This window comes from Tauraco erythrolophus, chromosome 5 (genome assembly GCF_009769465.1).
Source record: "Tauraco erythrolophus isolate bTauEry1 chromosome 5, bTauEry1.pri, whole genome shotgun sequence".
Lineage (NCBI taxonomy): Eukaryota > Metazoa > Chordata > Aves > Musophagiformes > Musophagidae > Tauraco > Tauraco erythrolophus.
Window position 1 is genome coordinate 10,259,237 of NC_141469.1, and position 17,182 is coordinate 10,276,418.

Sequence of the window (17,182 nt, forward strand, 5' to 3'; positions counted from 1 at the left end):
CCTTCCTTCTTTCTCTTAGCACTGCGTGAACAAACAAAACTTCCTACTCTACTGTGTAGTACACTCCAAATTGTTATACTCTGCTAACGTTTCCTTTAGGTTATAAAAGCTGTTGATAAATACAGAACACTGTAGGATTTATATGAAAATTCTTGCTCAAAACAATTTTTTGTACCCTGCTGACAACTTTTCTGAAAAGTGTTTTTTAGCAAACAGCAAAACCCAGTCTGAACAGTAAGTGCTGCCATTGTTGCAAACTGGTGGCAAACTAGATACTTACAAGGAGGGGATAATTTAGCTCAGTGCATATGTACAGCAAGGAGACTAGTTCCTCATGATATTTTGTATTTAATTTTTCTCTGAAGTCCAGGTTTTATGCTGCTGCCCTGATACCTAAGATGCCTTCATTTGGCCGTTGTCCACTTGAATTCTTACCTTGAACTTAAACTTTTGTGGCGTTAGAATGTTTTGATTGAAATAAAGCTGACAAGATTGTGACCTGTGTATAAAACATTATCATATGATGTTTTGCCAATATTCTTTCAGCCTGCTGTGTATGAGCACTTATTTCAACCACCATCTCTAGAACACAGCCTGTTAGAAAGAGAGTGAGATATGAAACTGTGTTTTGTCTCAAATCCGTTCATAGTGGTCACAAAGTTCTGGCTTAAGGGTTTAGGCTCCATGAAGGATGTCGAAGGCGGTACCTTGTTGGATGGCCCTGTCCTTTTTCTGGTCCCTCTAATGTAACAGACTGTACATACACCAGTTGTAGGTTTTTCATTTGTTTTTAGGCAGCTTAAACATAATTTACAAAACCATAGTGTATATGTGCTGTTTAGTTAGTATGGAAATCATGGGTTTTAGCTGAATGCAATCTGAATACAAAACGCCACCCATGCATCATTGCAATTTGCAGTCCAATTTCTTCAGATTACTATAGCAAAGAAAGTACATACACCGTTTAAATGGGCAGGTGGATATTCCTACTGAGGCAGACTAAGATGATAAAGTGAAATCTACAGAAGAGGCTTCTGCTGAAATTGATAAACAGGTTATATATTCTAAATCTTTATTATTCCAATATTTACTTACTAAACAAAATATTAATGTTCCTGATTCTCTTGATCTTATTCCTTAAAGGTATAGCAACTCTACCAGGATGAAAGTGTGCTGCAAGGCAGTTGCAACGCAGCTATTCTCTGGTGAGGGCAGTGTGATCTGTTGACAAGAGAAGTCTGCTCACTAGTTCGTGTCTACCTTCATCGTAGACATTGTCTTTGGCTCAGTCGTGGATGCCTATGATATCCGCAAGAGGAGACATAGTTTTGATTGAAAACAATCGCACACACCAGGAGAGCTGTAACTAAACCCTAAGGAAACTGGAAACGTTTTACTGTATAATCTCATGACACTTGGCAAATCTGTCCTTTGGCACAACTATCACAAAAGTGGAGCAGCTACTGACTACCAAGCTCAGTAAGGAACTCAGAATTAACCTGAATAACAATAGTGCATCTGACTTGCTGTCTGGAGAATAGTTTGTGTTTGTAACTGTTCGAACATGCACATGAATGTTTAGGCATACTAACAAGTTCAGGTTTGTAGACTTTTTTTTTTAAATAAACTAATTTTGGTTACAATAGAGGATAATACAGTTTTTTGGCATATTTCTTCTGACTTGACTTCAGCAAAGAATATGCATATTATTAAGATCATCTTTAATTTTATTTAAATCAATTTACATTAAAGTTTCTGTCAAAAGTCAGCATATACTTTGAGATCCTCAGTTTGGCTCATAGAGAGATGATTCAGAGTTATAGAATGCCTTTCTCCTTTCTCCTGTGTGGAATTCTCTATATTTGGGGATGGGGGGTGGTGGAAGTGTAAAATTGAGCTATTGACTTGTTGCCCAGGAATTTGTGAGAAAAGCGTGTTCTGTAGTTCTAGAGCTTTCCTGAGATGATTTTTGTACTACTTATTTTTGAATTTGGAAGCAGAGCAAGTTTGGTTGGTAATTGCACCTAATGCTGATGTGGGAACTGAAATGTGTACTACATTTTGCACACTTAAGGGATCTCCACCCTTCCATCTTAAAACCAAAATGTTAGCTGTCATAATGCTGTTCTTCAAAACATACGTCAACAAAAATTAAGATACAAAGCGGTGAATTGTTTGTCCAGTGGAACAGCATTGAGCGTGAGAGACAATGTGTATTGTAATTTTTGGGTTTTTTTCACTGTGGTTAAAGGATACAGGTTTTTTTAAATGTGGTTTCGTCAGTACAGTCTGATTAGTATATATGTTTTTTTATCTTCTGGAAGTGAACTTTGCAGGGCCTAACTTAATCTCTAATTGGATGTTTAACATTGCAATGGATACAGTCTGGCACCATTCAATATGATGATTAGTCATACATAAATTGATAAGATGTTAGCATTGTAATGTTTAAGTGCTGCATAGATAATTAAAAGGTTTATTCTGGAGTAGGAAGCGGTTTCTATTTCAGATCACATTGTTACGTTAAGCCACTAGGAAAAAATAATGCCAGTGCTTATGGAATATTAGGACGACAAGCAATGTCTCTGATTAATATATTTATGCAAAATACACTGTTAAATCACTGTCTTCTGCCCAGAGATTGCTAAATTTGTGCAGCAAACAGCTTTAGCTCTTCAAAGTTTTTAAAAGGCAAAGAAAATGATCCTACGATGATAAAAAAACGCACTGGAGAAGACCTAAATAAGTCATCTTGTTCATGCTTTCTCCCAAGGTAGATCACCCATATGTAAATTTCTGTTCAGAATTTTTATATTTGGAGACCTCTACAGGTAGCTTTCATTTTTTAACTAATTGCCTTTAAGAACTAAGTTTTAAGGACCAAATTAAAATTTCCTCCTTTCGATTTTATTTTTCATTTCCTCCCCATTAGATATGTTGGGTGGAGTTATTTATTGGGTGAGTATTCATTTTCATTCCTGCAATCCACTTGTTTGAAGACTGTTACCATATCATCCTACAGGATTTTTTTTAGATGCCTCGTGCATCCTTTCTAGAAATTTGTCTGGAAGTTTTTCTAATGATTTTTTAGAAAGTTAATACTGTGAATACATGTAGCCTTTATAGAGATACTGTAAATGTATTATTTCATATGCATTTTTAGCATACATAATACTTTATTCCTACTTTATTCCATTTCTTTTCTGTGAAGTCAAAAAGGTGTAATTACAAACAGATTTAACGAAAGACATCTAAGCATAAAATGACTGTTAAAATGTTGCTTGTATGCATGCTGTGCTTTCTTTTTTTTTGACTGTAGCTATCTCTGCTGGCTGTGTCAGAGTCATGGTTCTGTGTTGTCCTCCCCTCTTTTTACAGATGTTTGTGATGCTCCCTTTGTGTTTATCTGCCACACCTGTTGAGATATCGCTTTGACAATGAGTGACAGTCTATGTGACAAGTTGAGGATCTTAATCCTTGTTGGAAGGATCTTTTAGATGAGATGACTTGCTTTCTTGGAGCATAACGCATAAAATGACTCAATGAGTCAAGTAATTGTTCTCAATTGGAAGACGGGGCGGGGGGGTGGGAAGGGGATACTTTGCAGGAGCTCTAAGTTTGGAAATAAGAGATTTTCTGCTTCCAAACTTCATGCTGTTGGAGGGTCAGAAGGTAAGCTTCTCCTCCTGTGTCAGGCTTGGCTCTGTGCTGCGGTTGGAGATGTGCTATAGTAATGTGGCAGGACTTCTCCAGCCCAGCATTCATGTAGCTTTTTGAGAATTTTACAGGCCTGTTGAGGACTCTGATAGCTGGTTATGTGGCATTTTAAGTTAATATACAGTTTATACTGCTTTCCCAATTACAAGTCTCAAGGTCTGCATTCCTTGTGAAGTTTTCTAGTCCTCCCTCGCCTTTGTCATGTTTCTTGATATTTTGAGGTGGTAGTGTCAGAGTTCCCTGTTGTTCCAGACAATCCTTGTTTTCCTTTCCTACAGAATGCAGTTGTGAAGTGTTTGTTAATTATCTGGAATACCTGATAGTAGTCCTATTAGATATATATATTCTAAGCAGAACGGAACCGATTTCTGTTTTGCTTAGAATCCTGTATGTGCCCCCATTTGTCTCAAGAAGACTGAAAACAAATCTAGAATATAGCTTTTCTTCTCTCCCAAGATTGTCCACGTTAAACATTACAACTTCTCATGGAATGGGTTTTGCAAAAGTATGTACAGTAAAAAAAAAATACATTGAGACTTTGGAAAAGAAATGAAGTATAAAAATCCCCTCTGGAATTCTCTCCCAAAATAGAATTTGTCAGTTACATGTTTTATTTGATTTTATTTATAATTATCTTCATCAGTAAATTTTTGTTTTATTTTATTAGCTTTGCTGACTTCAGATTTTAGTCATTGGATTGAGTTACGCAATCACATTCTAGATTAAGGAAATGTTCCTATTGTATGTAAAGTTTGGGGAGGATGAGGGCCTATTTACAGAAAGTGTCTGTTCTGTTTGGTGAGGAGGATTAGTTTGATGGGTGGGGAGCATTGGGTTGTAACTGAGCTACTGTTCTAGGGAAAAGCAAATGCAAACAAGACATTTTATGCACTTTTGTGTGTGTATGTATCAGCCTTATTCTGGAATGACATTCTGAAGTTTAAACAAGATGACTCTAGAGAGAAGAGCATAGAGGTGCATCTTGAGCAACAACACCTTGTAGCTGGGGGCTATGATTTGTATCCTCTGTAAATTGGCACAACAGGGAGATCCTATAACATTCATTCATCAGTGAGTTGTATATTTCAGTAGAGGTTTCTAAGATGTGGTAACATAAGGGAGAAAGAGTTACAGATTTTTATATAAGGGTTATGTAAGTAAAAGCACAAAAAAGGGAAGAATGTGGATAGGGCTTATGGTGAGAAGAGAGAGAGGAAGCCTAGGATGTGGTTTGAGTCCTGCTGTTTAAAAAAAAAAACCACCACACATGAGTATAGTTGGTCTTTTGTTCATCCTCTAATTTAAGAGCAGAGATCAGGGTTTTGATCTATAAAGATCTGTTTCTTTTGTACTGAATGTAATGCACCATCAGAGCATAGGACGTTTACCCGTTCTAAGGAACAATTGTTGTACTGAATACTTTTAACCCTGTCACATAGCAATTCTCAAATGGTGATGATGGCTTCCCTGGGGAGACTGTCATCTCTAGTGAGTGAGATCCAAGCAGGCTCGAGGAATGTCAAGACAGTGTGTCTTCTATGTTGATTTTCTTGAAACTTAGTGCAAGCATAACCTTGTAATGAGGATTCAATCATGAAGAGAAAATGAAAATCGTGAAAAGTTTAAACCTTATAACTTTACGTATCTGAGAAACTTAATCTTGAGCTGTTCCTCAGTTTTTATGTCCCTAAGGATCTGCCAAAGGTCGCTGTTATTTCCATGTTTCTTCTCAATGTTTACTGTGCTTTAGTTCTCCTACAGTGTTCTAATTCACAGTTCCATGTCCTCGCTGCTGTCTTCAACTCTTCTATTACAATAGGAACTTTCTCATGTAACTGGGAGAATAATTTGATAGACACTTGAAAAAACTTCAAGGAGCAGGTTCATCAAATCTCTGGTTTCTGGCTTATCTAGAGAGCCTGGAAATCATGGAATGTTAAAATAGTTTGTGTGGGAAGGGACCTTTAAAGGTCATGTAGTCCAACCCCGTGCAATAAGCTATGTGATCTGATCTTTCATGGCCTCCTCTGGACCTGCTCCAACAGATCCTCTGTCTTCCACCCAGATGTCTAGGGATGTGCATGTCATTACATTTTCAAGTCTAACAAAGTGACCATGCTCCCTGAACTATAATGTGTTCAGTAGTCTTGGCTAGATTGGAGCCTTTCCACTTTTTTGGTTTCTTTTTGTCGTTGTGTTGCTTTTCTCTATGTCATAATTAAGCATAAGTACACTTTTGTATTATAATAGTGTTTGTATCTCTCCTCTTAAAGGACTTAATAAAGCTCTTGGACTGTGAAGGAGTTTTTAGTGTTAGTGCAATACATTGCTAAATATTGTAATCTCTGAATAGAGAAGTGCTTTCAGTTTTGGGTCTTGATAATAGTCAAATGATCTGCAGATATAACCTATGACTAATGCCACTAAGTTTTACAGATGTTTCACCAAAAGCCTGGGTGAAGTTATATTTACATGTGAATTATTACCACCATTTCAAGCATGTATAAGATATATTTCAAGTATTCAAAAGGATATTGATACTTTCTTTTGGATTAGTCAGTAGGTAGCACTGCGGGTAGATTCCATTACCAGGAGAAATTGATGTTTCTTTGCAAAAAATCTAACTTGCATATAAAGAATAAAAGGGTTTCCTTTTCTCAACACCGGGACTTGTCTGTCTTGACTTTTAGCCAAGATTTCAATCAAAGCTCCTTTCTCCGTTTTCTGAATGCCCTGCTTCCAGGTCTTCACTTACGTATTTGTCTCAAACACAGAGACAGGGGGTTGTGCCAACTGTAGTTCTGGTTTATGTGTTTGTTGTGCCAGTACCTGGAAAACTCTGGGTTTCTATGTTGGTGCTTCCCAGGTATGTCAGGCTAGTCCCTCTGTTCAAAGGGGCCTTCAACTGCTTTCCCACTTTACTTGAATGGGAGAATTGCTGAGGTGGTGCTTGATTCCTGTGATCTAACCCAGACTATAAAAAGAAAAGGAATTTGTTAATACTATTTGCCACCTATAAGTAGAATTGAATATTCAGTAACAGGATTGAAATATTGCCAAATTCTGTTTTATTTCTGGTTTGGCTTTTTTCATGTCAGCTGTCAAGGCAAACCTTTCCTACTGCTGTGCTCTGTCCAGTGTTTTGCCTTGAGAGTTGAAGTGAATAACGAAAATATATTCCGTGAATCTGTTATCAACACAGGTAAAGTACCTATGGGTTATACTGGTTCAGTATCTATTGTTTCGTGTAGATTTCTGCTAAAGTACCTCTTGTGGCCTGAAAAATGCAATCTGTACTCTGTGAAGTATCTTACAGAAAAGTTCAAACTGTTTATTTAACACATTTCAACATAGTTTGCAAGGAACCTTCCAGAAGTCTTCTGTTTCATCTTCCAGTCAAGCTGTTCATACTCTTCTGCAAGATGGTACAAAATATATTCTGGATCTTTTTCCAATGGAAAAGTAAGAAAAATATATTATTTTAATTATTCAAGCTGTGTCTTATGGTACTTTTTTTATTCTTTTCTGAAACAGAGCTGCAGGAGTAGTCAGAAATGTTAGCTTGTCTTTGAGACAAACTCTCTTGATAAACAAAATGCATTATGAGGATGATTGCGGGTAATCAGACGAATAGGTTTATGAATCATTTTCATTAGTAAATACATATACATGCACATATGTACACATTTCCATGTTTTAAGTGTATGATGCTCCAATTAAAAGTGGACTAGGTGTGAAAGAAGGCAAAACAAATGACAGAATGTAGTGTTGCTGTGTTTAGAAGAGTATTGTGAAAAAGAAAATCTGAACAAAATAAGGAATGTCTTATATAATTTAGGAACTTTTTTCCATTAACCAATGTAGTCAGTTATTAAATCTTCCAATAATCTAAAAAATGAGAACAGCTTAATGTTTCTTTTATTCATTCTTGTTAAAGAAACATTTATCTTCTGTACCTTTTTGGAAAGGTAATTAGACATAATAATCCATTATGCAAGCGCATATTTATTGTCTTCTGTGGAGCGATGTGGTGTTCTGCCAGTGCCTCCTGCAAATCTAAGAGTGATACTGGGCTTTTAGCATACATTCTGTTGCATAAGGTACAGTTCAAATTCTTCCCTAAATTTTGAAATACGAAGAAGATTCTTGTACAACGATGGAGGTGAACTGGTTTCTAACACATAGATTGCGTTGCGATTTGAAGTGACTTTGACAGTGGTGAAGAGATCTGCAGATAGGTTTCCACTGGCTGAACTGATCCATCGTGTTTATTGACCAACTGTGTATACTGTCTGAAAGAATCCTGGATCCCTTATTGCTTGAGTTAAAAGACGTTATTTTGTAGGCTCCATTTTATAATTTTATGTTTTGCAGGCAGTAAAGGACTCATAGAAGCCCTTTGTGGCCTGACCACAAGAGGACAAAAAGCCACAGTGGTATCAATGTGGGTTACAGAGGAATTGAAATTTAGTTAGAGGATTTGTGATTATGGTTTTTGAAGAGTAATTACTTGAACTAGCCTATTTGATTATGCTGATGAATTTGTGCTTTGATATTATGGATGTTAATATCCTTTAGCTCTCTATGGAAGTGACCTAAAATAGTTCTGGTCCCTTTTAATGACTGTGACTTCATCAAGCTATTGTGTTCCCTTGAAATTACAACTATCAACCTCAAAGGGACAACTCGGAAAAGAGTGCTTTTTCCTGCAACCAGTCATGGGTTTCAGGGCCGGGGAGATGAGAATATGCATAGCTATCGCTGGTTTTAGACTGAAGTGCAAAATGCCTGATATGATTCATCTTTTCTGCAGCTAACAAAGGATAGGAGAGAAAGGGGAAAAGAAAATAGAGAAACAAAAAAAACAAATTATAATCTGTGCATGGAGAAAGTGATTTGATTCTTTTTATTTTCAAAGCATTGTCACAGGCTCTACTATTTGGACCAAGATAAAATAACAAAATGCAGAGCCTATTTAGTTAACTTAAATGGATTTTATTTTTTATATCCAATCTCAGTAGCAGAGTCCAAAATTTTATTAAAAAATGTTTTTATAAGATGATTAATCCTATAGTCTAATTCTAGGAGGACTAACCTATGTACTGAGATTTTTGAAATCTCATCTTTCTTTACTCTGGGCAAAACAATGTCCCCTACCTACCATTTAAATGCCTCCTTATTCAGTAAAAAGTTCTTTATCTTAGTTGACTCAGTGCTGAACTTCTGTCCTTGCTACGAAAGTGGATGTACTGTTAACATGTAAATATTCTTTCAAGGTATGAATGGAGATAATGCAAGTGCACTCCAGCAGGTCATGCAGATTTCCCCTCTCTGGGTTATGAAAGCCTGATGCAGAGGAGCTCACATTAACTATACAGAGTGCGTCAGAGCTGCAGGAGAACGCTAATAAAAGTTGCAGAACTTCTGAAGTGCCAGTGTACCAAAACTTACCACTGACTTCCGAATCCCCTTAGCAGATGATAAATCAGAAGAAATGCTCAATACAAATTTGAGGAAAACCTCAACAGCTGTGCACTGTGTCTGGCAACTTATCCTCGGATTTTGTCGGGCTCTCTGGTCTCTCCTAAAATTTTTTCTGTAAGCAAAGTATACAGATCTTGCTCTGAAAATCTGAAGTTCTGAAGTGGCTTGCTCAATACTTATTTTCCCCAGCTTTGGTTCTCATTAAAGTTGTACGTACAACGAGCACGAGGTGGGGAGTTTGCTCTGTGTTTGAGGATGGGGTGTTTGCTCTTGGTCCTTGGTCAGGTCATTGCTCACTCAACTCTGGTGTAGATAAGGGGAGGAGAACAGGTGCGTTTTTTGTAGATAATGTCCATGCACAGCTGAATATACTGTTCCCTCTAGTTGTGTCTCTTTTTACAGTGTTCTAATGACATCAGTATATTCATTTATTTATTGCGTTTTTAATTATTATGAATACAAACTTGATGGCTTTTGCATTGTACTGTGGGCTTGACTGAGATTTACCTTAAGATCTCTATTATCCTACTAATATAATAGGTCATTTGTACCTTTTGCTTTCTTCATTGTTTAAAGACAAGCTAGGAGAGGGTGTTAAGCAAGCCAGGCTTGCAGAGAATACAGTGGCGATGATAGAATAGTTCTAAACTTCTTCTAGTAAGAAATGCAAAATGTAAGAAATATTCGAAAGGCTGGATGTCAACAAGGACAAATTCAGAAGGTAAATACAGATTTTAATTTTATTACTTTCCTGTACATTTCCTCTACAGTGATTGTTCTTAATTCAGTTCCAAACACTTGTGTATGAAAAGAAGAACTTGCAAGTCCCTTAACCGGGTTCTGAGTAGCCCAGTGATCATTATGCCATTTGGAAGAACCCTCTTCAAAAAAAATAGACGAGCAACAAGGATGGTCAGAGCTGTGTTACAGCTGATGCACAAGGGAAAACCTGAACAGTTTAGGAATTCTGAGTTTGGAAAGGATGTGTTTAAGCAGCAGTGTAATAGAGCTATGTTAGACTAGAAATGTGACTGAGATGATGACTAGGAAGACATAGTTTGCTATTTTTCAGCGTTTTAGAAAATAACAGTTTTACCCAGTGAAATTGGATCACTGGGTAAATGTTTATTTGATCACTCAGTATTTAAGTGAAAACTCTGTTGTATTCTCTATCTAATCCAAAACTGGTGCTGCAGGCAGCAAACGTTTAGACTCTGGGAAGTTGAACTAGAGGCACAGTGCTTGGTACCACCCTTACTGTGTATGTGTATGTGACTGTGTTAAGGAATATTTATCAAAATCCCAGCTGATGGAGTCACGAAACAAAGTCACAGGAAAGACATTCTGAATACAAATCACTGCTTGTTCTGGGGGCTTATTCCTGTATATCTGTCTGTTTAATCCTGCAATAAAAGTCTGCTCATCTTTCATGCCCCCTACCAATTCCTGATTTACAGAGACTTTTTCTTTCCCCCCATTGGTAATTTGACCTGTAGCATAGGATAAGTTTCAAAATGAAAGTAACTCAATTAGGAAAAATATCTTTATTCATGATATACCCAGTAATGAATGTTCATTTTTGCCTTAAATTTCCACTGCAAAATCTCACTGGCCTTGTATGGTTTACATGGGTGAGACTTGAAGGCATCATTTGGCACTTAATTGGACTGTGTGTTTGGGAACACGTTTCCTGTAATGCACTTAACATGCTTTAAATCTAGTTTCACTGAGACACCTTTGGGACTTTATGAAGAATAACAGGGATGTCTGAAAGCAGATTTGTTAATTTCTGTGTGCAACTGAGGTGGAATTAAACGGCAAAGCAATTTAAAAGTGCTTGCTATTGTAAAGAGTAAAGTTTTCTTTTTAGTTTTAAGTATTTTGATATGCGCACGTTTGTTCTCAGCAGTGCAGTAGAGCTTTAATTACGTTGAATAAAAATACCTGCAATCAAAGTTTGGTTTCAGTGCAGCTGAGTTTGAACACAGTGGAGAGAGCTTGTTTATAAATCTCCACCCGATTCCATATAAGCTTTATTCTTTTTTAATGCCAGGTTTTCCTGGTGCTTTCATGCATGAAAATCTCAGGGGTTTTTTACTGATGTTGTCTTGTGTAACAGAGCTGTACCCTTATATTGCAACAGGGTTTCCCATTGAACTGGATTGTGTAGTATGACATATAGCAGTCCTATGATAATTATTTAACATCCCTATTGCACTATTGATTAGGAGTTAACTAGGTCAGGCCCTATTGTACCAGGCACTGTGGAAGCATATAAAACGTGACAGCTCTTGCTTCAAAGAGCTTATAGTCTAAAAGGCAGCACATACCAAGTGGGTAACGGAGACACTGAGAGGAGGTGGAGAAAACACAAAATAAATAACTGTGTGAAATTCTAACAATCCTTTTTATCAAAAAAAAAAAAAAAAAAAAGAAAAAGAAAAGCGTTTGACCCGCTTATTCTAAGGGTGGAGAGCACCATTTTGTTGTCTGGTCTGATCTCATATTTAAAATGTGTCATAGAGATTTCCTTCAGAATTCCTGCATCAAGCACATGACATCTGACCCTGCAAGAATGTATGTTTATTTAAAAAAAAAAAAAAAACAACCAATTATTTAAAAAAAAAAAAAAAAGAAAATGTGTAAATAGCTGGAACCTCTCCAAGAGGCAGGACTGAGTATCACAGCCATTTCTCTGGCTAGGCTTTCTAAAGTTGGATGTTGATTCTTATTGTAACAGTAAGTCAGACAGAGATGTGACATACACAAGGGTACTAATGAGCACTATGATAACTGGAAATGCTGGTATACACTGAGTTATGAATGTTGATATTTGTGTTTTCCAGATAGGACTTTGCATTAAAGAGATTTTGTGACTGAAAAATCAATTATAGAAGAATCATAGAATGGCATAGGCTGGAAGGGACCTTAGAGATCATCTGATCCAACCTCCCTGCCATGGGCAGGGACGTTGGATCAGATGATCTCTAAGGTCCCTTCCTTGCCATGGGCAGGGACGCCTCTCAACTAGATCAGGCTACTCAAGGCTCCGTCCAACCTGGCCTTGAACCACCTCCAGGGAGGGGGCATCCACAGCCTCCCTGGGCAACCTGTTCCAAAGTCTCACCCCAATATTACAGAAGTTTTCCTTTTATTTATTTGTGAAGAAGAGTTTGGGAAATTGTTTTGGATTTGAGATGTCAGTTCAGCTTAAGTAACTCCCTTTCTCTTGAGTTTTTGTGTGTTTGCTATGGAAAATAGACGCTAGGCAGATCTAAACAAACTGAGGATGATGTGCTGGCCAAGGGGGGAAGTAAATGTGTCATAATGGTGTAGTTAGGCCTGATTTAGGCCCAGTAATGGAAGAAAAGGAAATACATATTCCATGGTGGTTGTTACAGAAGCAATCATCTCGTAGCAGTGGAATTTTGGGTAGGCTGTCTGATCATTTTCTGTTCCCTCTGAAACCAAAATAGTAACACCCTGATGCATGTTGTAGTCTGCAGTCCATATGTGATTCTGCTTCTTTGCCAGCTTGTTTTTGGGTTTTACTGCCTATTTTTCCCTCTTGACAACACTTTTGAATCCCTGCAAAAAAAAAAAAGAAAATTATAGTTTTAGACAAAAAATATTGAACATGTTTGCTATCAGAAAATGTCTGTCAGAAAATTGACAGAAAACTTTTGGAATGTTTTTATCTCAAAAAAGAGGATTTTGTTAGATAAGATTGGAGGGGTTTATTTTGACTTTCATTTGCATTCTTGCTCTTTTATTCAGGATTACGAGAAATTTCCAAGCCATATTATTTCTTCAGCTACAGAAATGTTGAGGTTTGATCAGATCTACAGACATGAAGAAATTTAAACTGATGTCCAGGGTGCAAATGGACAACTGCAAAACTTCTCTTGGTTCCACACCCCCACCCACCTGGGCCCTGGCTTTTATTAATTTCACTTTATGATATTCTGTGCAGAACATGTAATATATGGGCTCTGTTTTGAAAATACTTTAGGAAGAAACGCTCCTGCACATACAGAAACATTGATGCAACTTTGAAATATATTTTATATTTTTCTTCTGTGAACTAAAATTTATGATAGAGGAGAAAATTCTGTCAAAAGATTATGGACACAGATGGGAAGAGAATATGGGAGTTGGGAGGAAATGCAAAAAGAATAAAACTGCAGGGAGTATATCGGTTAGGTAGAGATTTCAGTGTTTTATAGAAGCCAGCAAATTGTTGTTGTTCTCCCTTCTCCCCCCTAAAAATAAGCAGCTACTTGTATTAAGGACCAGATCTTCTTTTCTTAGCTATTTAATATATTCTGTTATTAATTTTTTTAATCGGTGGTTCTGATTTTTTTTGGTAAAGCTTGCATAATTTTCAAATCCTTTTGTATAAGCTCTCATGAAAAAAAAAGTTGTTGTTTTCTAATTATTTACAAGACCTTTTTTGTTATTGTGAAAGCATACATTCCTGATAAAGGGGCTTATATAACCATCTTGGAGTCTTTCTACTGTCTTTGGGAGCTCATGCTACCATGTGCTTTCTTGAAAGCAGGATTATTTCTTGAATCAGTTTCAAAGCAGCTGATTGTCCCCTTCATTTACTTCTGGTTTTCCTTTTATGTCGATATGATCACACAGGGTTCAGCCTGCCTAAGATAATCAATTATTCCTTAATAGTAAAATTGCACGAAACTCCAGCAACTTCAACCCCATCTGCCTCAGGTGAACAGGAGATGCTGATAGGAGGAGGCTGCATTCTCCAGCCTACCTCCCTCATTCCACCTCTTAGTATTAACCTGAATTAAGTAAATGTAAGCTAGAGTTATGCTTTTTAACTGTTTCAAGAATTAATTCCTGAGACAGTCAAAGTAGTAGTACCAGGGCGAGGATACGCACTGTGTTATGAAATGAAAGTCCATGAATTTACGATGTGATTGCTTAAGACATTGGCAATTGAAAGAAGCTCCTTCCTCATGCCTCTATAAAGAAAAAACTTAAAGCAATCTCAAGCACTTGCTTGCTTTTAACTATATGAAACAATTTCATTACATTCAGCTGGTGAGTGAGAGACTATGTAATCAAGAGACATGAATAGGAAGAGGCTGGGTTGCAAAATAATGGCATAATGAGAGTTGGCAGAAGTCTTGTCAATCCTGTTATTACTCATAGTTTTTATATCATTCAAGAGAAACCCCTATACATGAAGGAATAGGAAGGATAAAGGAAAGGAAGAAAAACGTGAAGGAGAAAAATGATGAAAGGAAACTTGAATTTTTTGGCAGAATGACCCTGGGAATAAGAGACCTCTGAGAAAAGCTAGAGGTAGCGAGAGTAAATAGACAACAACGGACTAGAAAATATGATTGAGAAAAAACTTTACTCCAGCTGTTCTCTTTATTGTTGTTTGACTTGAGAGGTCCACTCTGTTAATGCATACTGTATGCGAAGTCTTGTGGGACGTGGTTGATTACCGTTACTTTTTATAAAATGTAAATTAATCTCTGATATTTGCGATGTTGCAGCCTAACACTAATGGAAAAAAAACTATTGTAAATAACAGTAAACACTTTTACTTCTTAACCTTTTAATGAATCTTTATTACCTGTTCCGTAATTCTTTTAATCAGCTCTCCGATGAAGAAATTTAGAGACTTTATACTCAGTTTCTTTCCCTATTGCTATTTTTTGGCAATTAGTCACCTGAAAAGTCTGTCCTCACTGAATTTACTTATATTTGAACAGTTTTCTTCATTAGAACCATGCTTGTTAATGAATTCTTTGTTTTCATTTCAAGATATGTATTGTTTTCTTACTTTAATGTACATTTCAGGAATTTGGCTTTATGAAGCTTCATATATTTTCTGTATGGTATAATCATAAAACAGTTTTTGCAGCTATTTGGTTCATAAAATGTACATCTTCACCCAGACAACAGAACATTTCTAATGAAGGTCTAATAATTTAATGTGACATGCCTGGGATATAAAACTAACTTTGATTCAGAAAGTTTGCATTGGTTGAATATGAAAATTAAGGTTTCTGAAGGGGCATTGGTGAGAAAGTTTTGCATTATCAACATTATTACTATGCTACTTTAGAAACTAAACAGAGAAATTCAGTATCTGGCACTGGCAGCACAGTACAAAAGCAGATTCCCTACTGATTATTTAAATCCCATATGAAGTTCTGCTAGAACCTTGCTCTAGTTAATTTAAAAAAATAAAAATGTCTTAATTCCTTGGTAATGCTCTTTAACTTAACTGTGTAATTTCTTTGAATTAGTGTTTTCCATCAATTTTTTTAACTCTCTTCAATTTTATGATGAAATTTGTGAAATAAATTTCCACAATGCCAAGTTCTAGATTATGTCTTACAATGAATAAAACTACTTCTTTGAATGTAGAATCCTGTGCGTTCAGCTGCTTTGATCTGACTCCATGGTTTGCAGAGATGTAGGTTTTTAAAAGAAAAAAATATTTTCTTGGGGAAAAGAAACCAAAACAAACCCAAACCATGGAAATACCTAAATATCAAAATGATGGATGAAAACGTTCTAGGAAAAAAATTCTTATTGGAAAAAGATCTTCACATCTCAAAGGCTGATTTTTTGTTTGTTTTGGTTTGGGTTGATACCTTTTTCCCTCAGAGTGTAAAAGAAGACAAGGTTCATAGAATCATATGCTCTTAATTGTTGTTTTGTAAAATGAACTATCAACAAAAGGAGAGGAAAAATTCCGTGAATTCTAATATCCTTAATTAGAAAAATAGATTTTCATTGTAATCAACAAAGAACCATATTTTGTCTAACTGAGCGTACTTATTTTTTTCCAGAAACCAGTCAGTAAATGAGAAATATCTTTAGGCAGAAACGTTTCTGAACACCGTGCAGAACATATGAAAAGGTTTATACGTTTACCTCTGACTTTCTACTGCATAAAAAGTAAAAACAAAGGTCAAATATTTTTGAAATTACTCATACTATGTCTGTTTGTCTGCCTGTCTCTCTCTTTCATGTGTGTTATGTGCATAAAGTCATATAATGTATGTCTGAGGAATTAGGTGGACCACTGGTAATGTCTTGATTTGCTTATGAATTTAGAATTGAAGGGATAAATACATTTCTAGAACTGCAAGAGATCTGAATTAGGTATTGAGTGGTTTGCTGAAGGCAAATGTGTCTCAACTAATATGAAAGTAGAGGCAGCATGGTGTTGAAATAAAGACAGATGTTGTGTAGTTCTTTTTAAATACTTGGTGCAATTATGAGAAGTTAGGGAAATATTTCCTGACTGTATTAAAAGAACTGACCTATATATTTTGGATTAAACAGTATCAACAAAAATCAAATACACAAATTTCATCTATTTTTGGGGGGAGAGAAAGACGAAAACAACTGGTTGTTCTCACATTCCAATACCATTGCTACTTTTGCTTTATGAAGACTGAAACTTTTATTTTAGATTTGAACTTGGAGGTTTTTTTGAGACTTGTTAAAATACAATCCATGTTGTGATATTCCTAATGCTGTTGTATCATTGTGCATGATGCATAATATATCCTGTGTATATACATATATCTATATGTTACATCTTTCTAAAGAACTATCTTGTGTCGGGTTAACTAGAAATCTGAATTTAGGTATTTAACATGCCAACCATGAGCATTTACATTTTATTTCATGTGCTGAACAATGTTCCAAGAAGCTCAGGTGCTCTGCTTGTGGTCAAAAATCAACCTCTAAAGATAGATAGCATTATTTAGCTGCCTCAGCCAGACAAAAGCTCTTCTGCAGTAGAGCTACTAGCAAAATAGTATTTTGATTATTATTATATTATTATAATATAATATGTCAATATTATATCAATATAATATTATTATATTGATTTGCTACCTACTAGCAAAAATATATGTGCTGCTTTGAATGTAGAAATAACATTTATTTAAGATTGACTTTGCAGACAGTGTGAATGAAG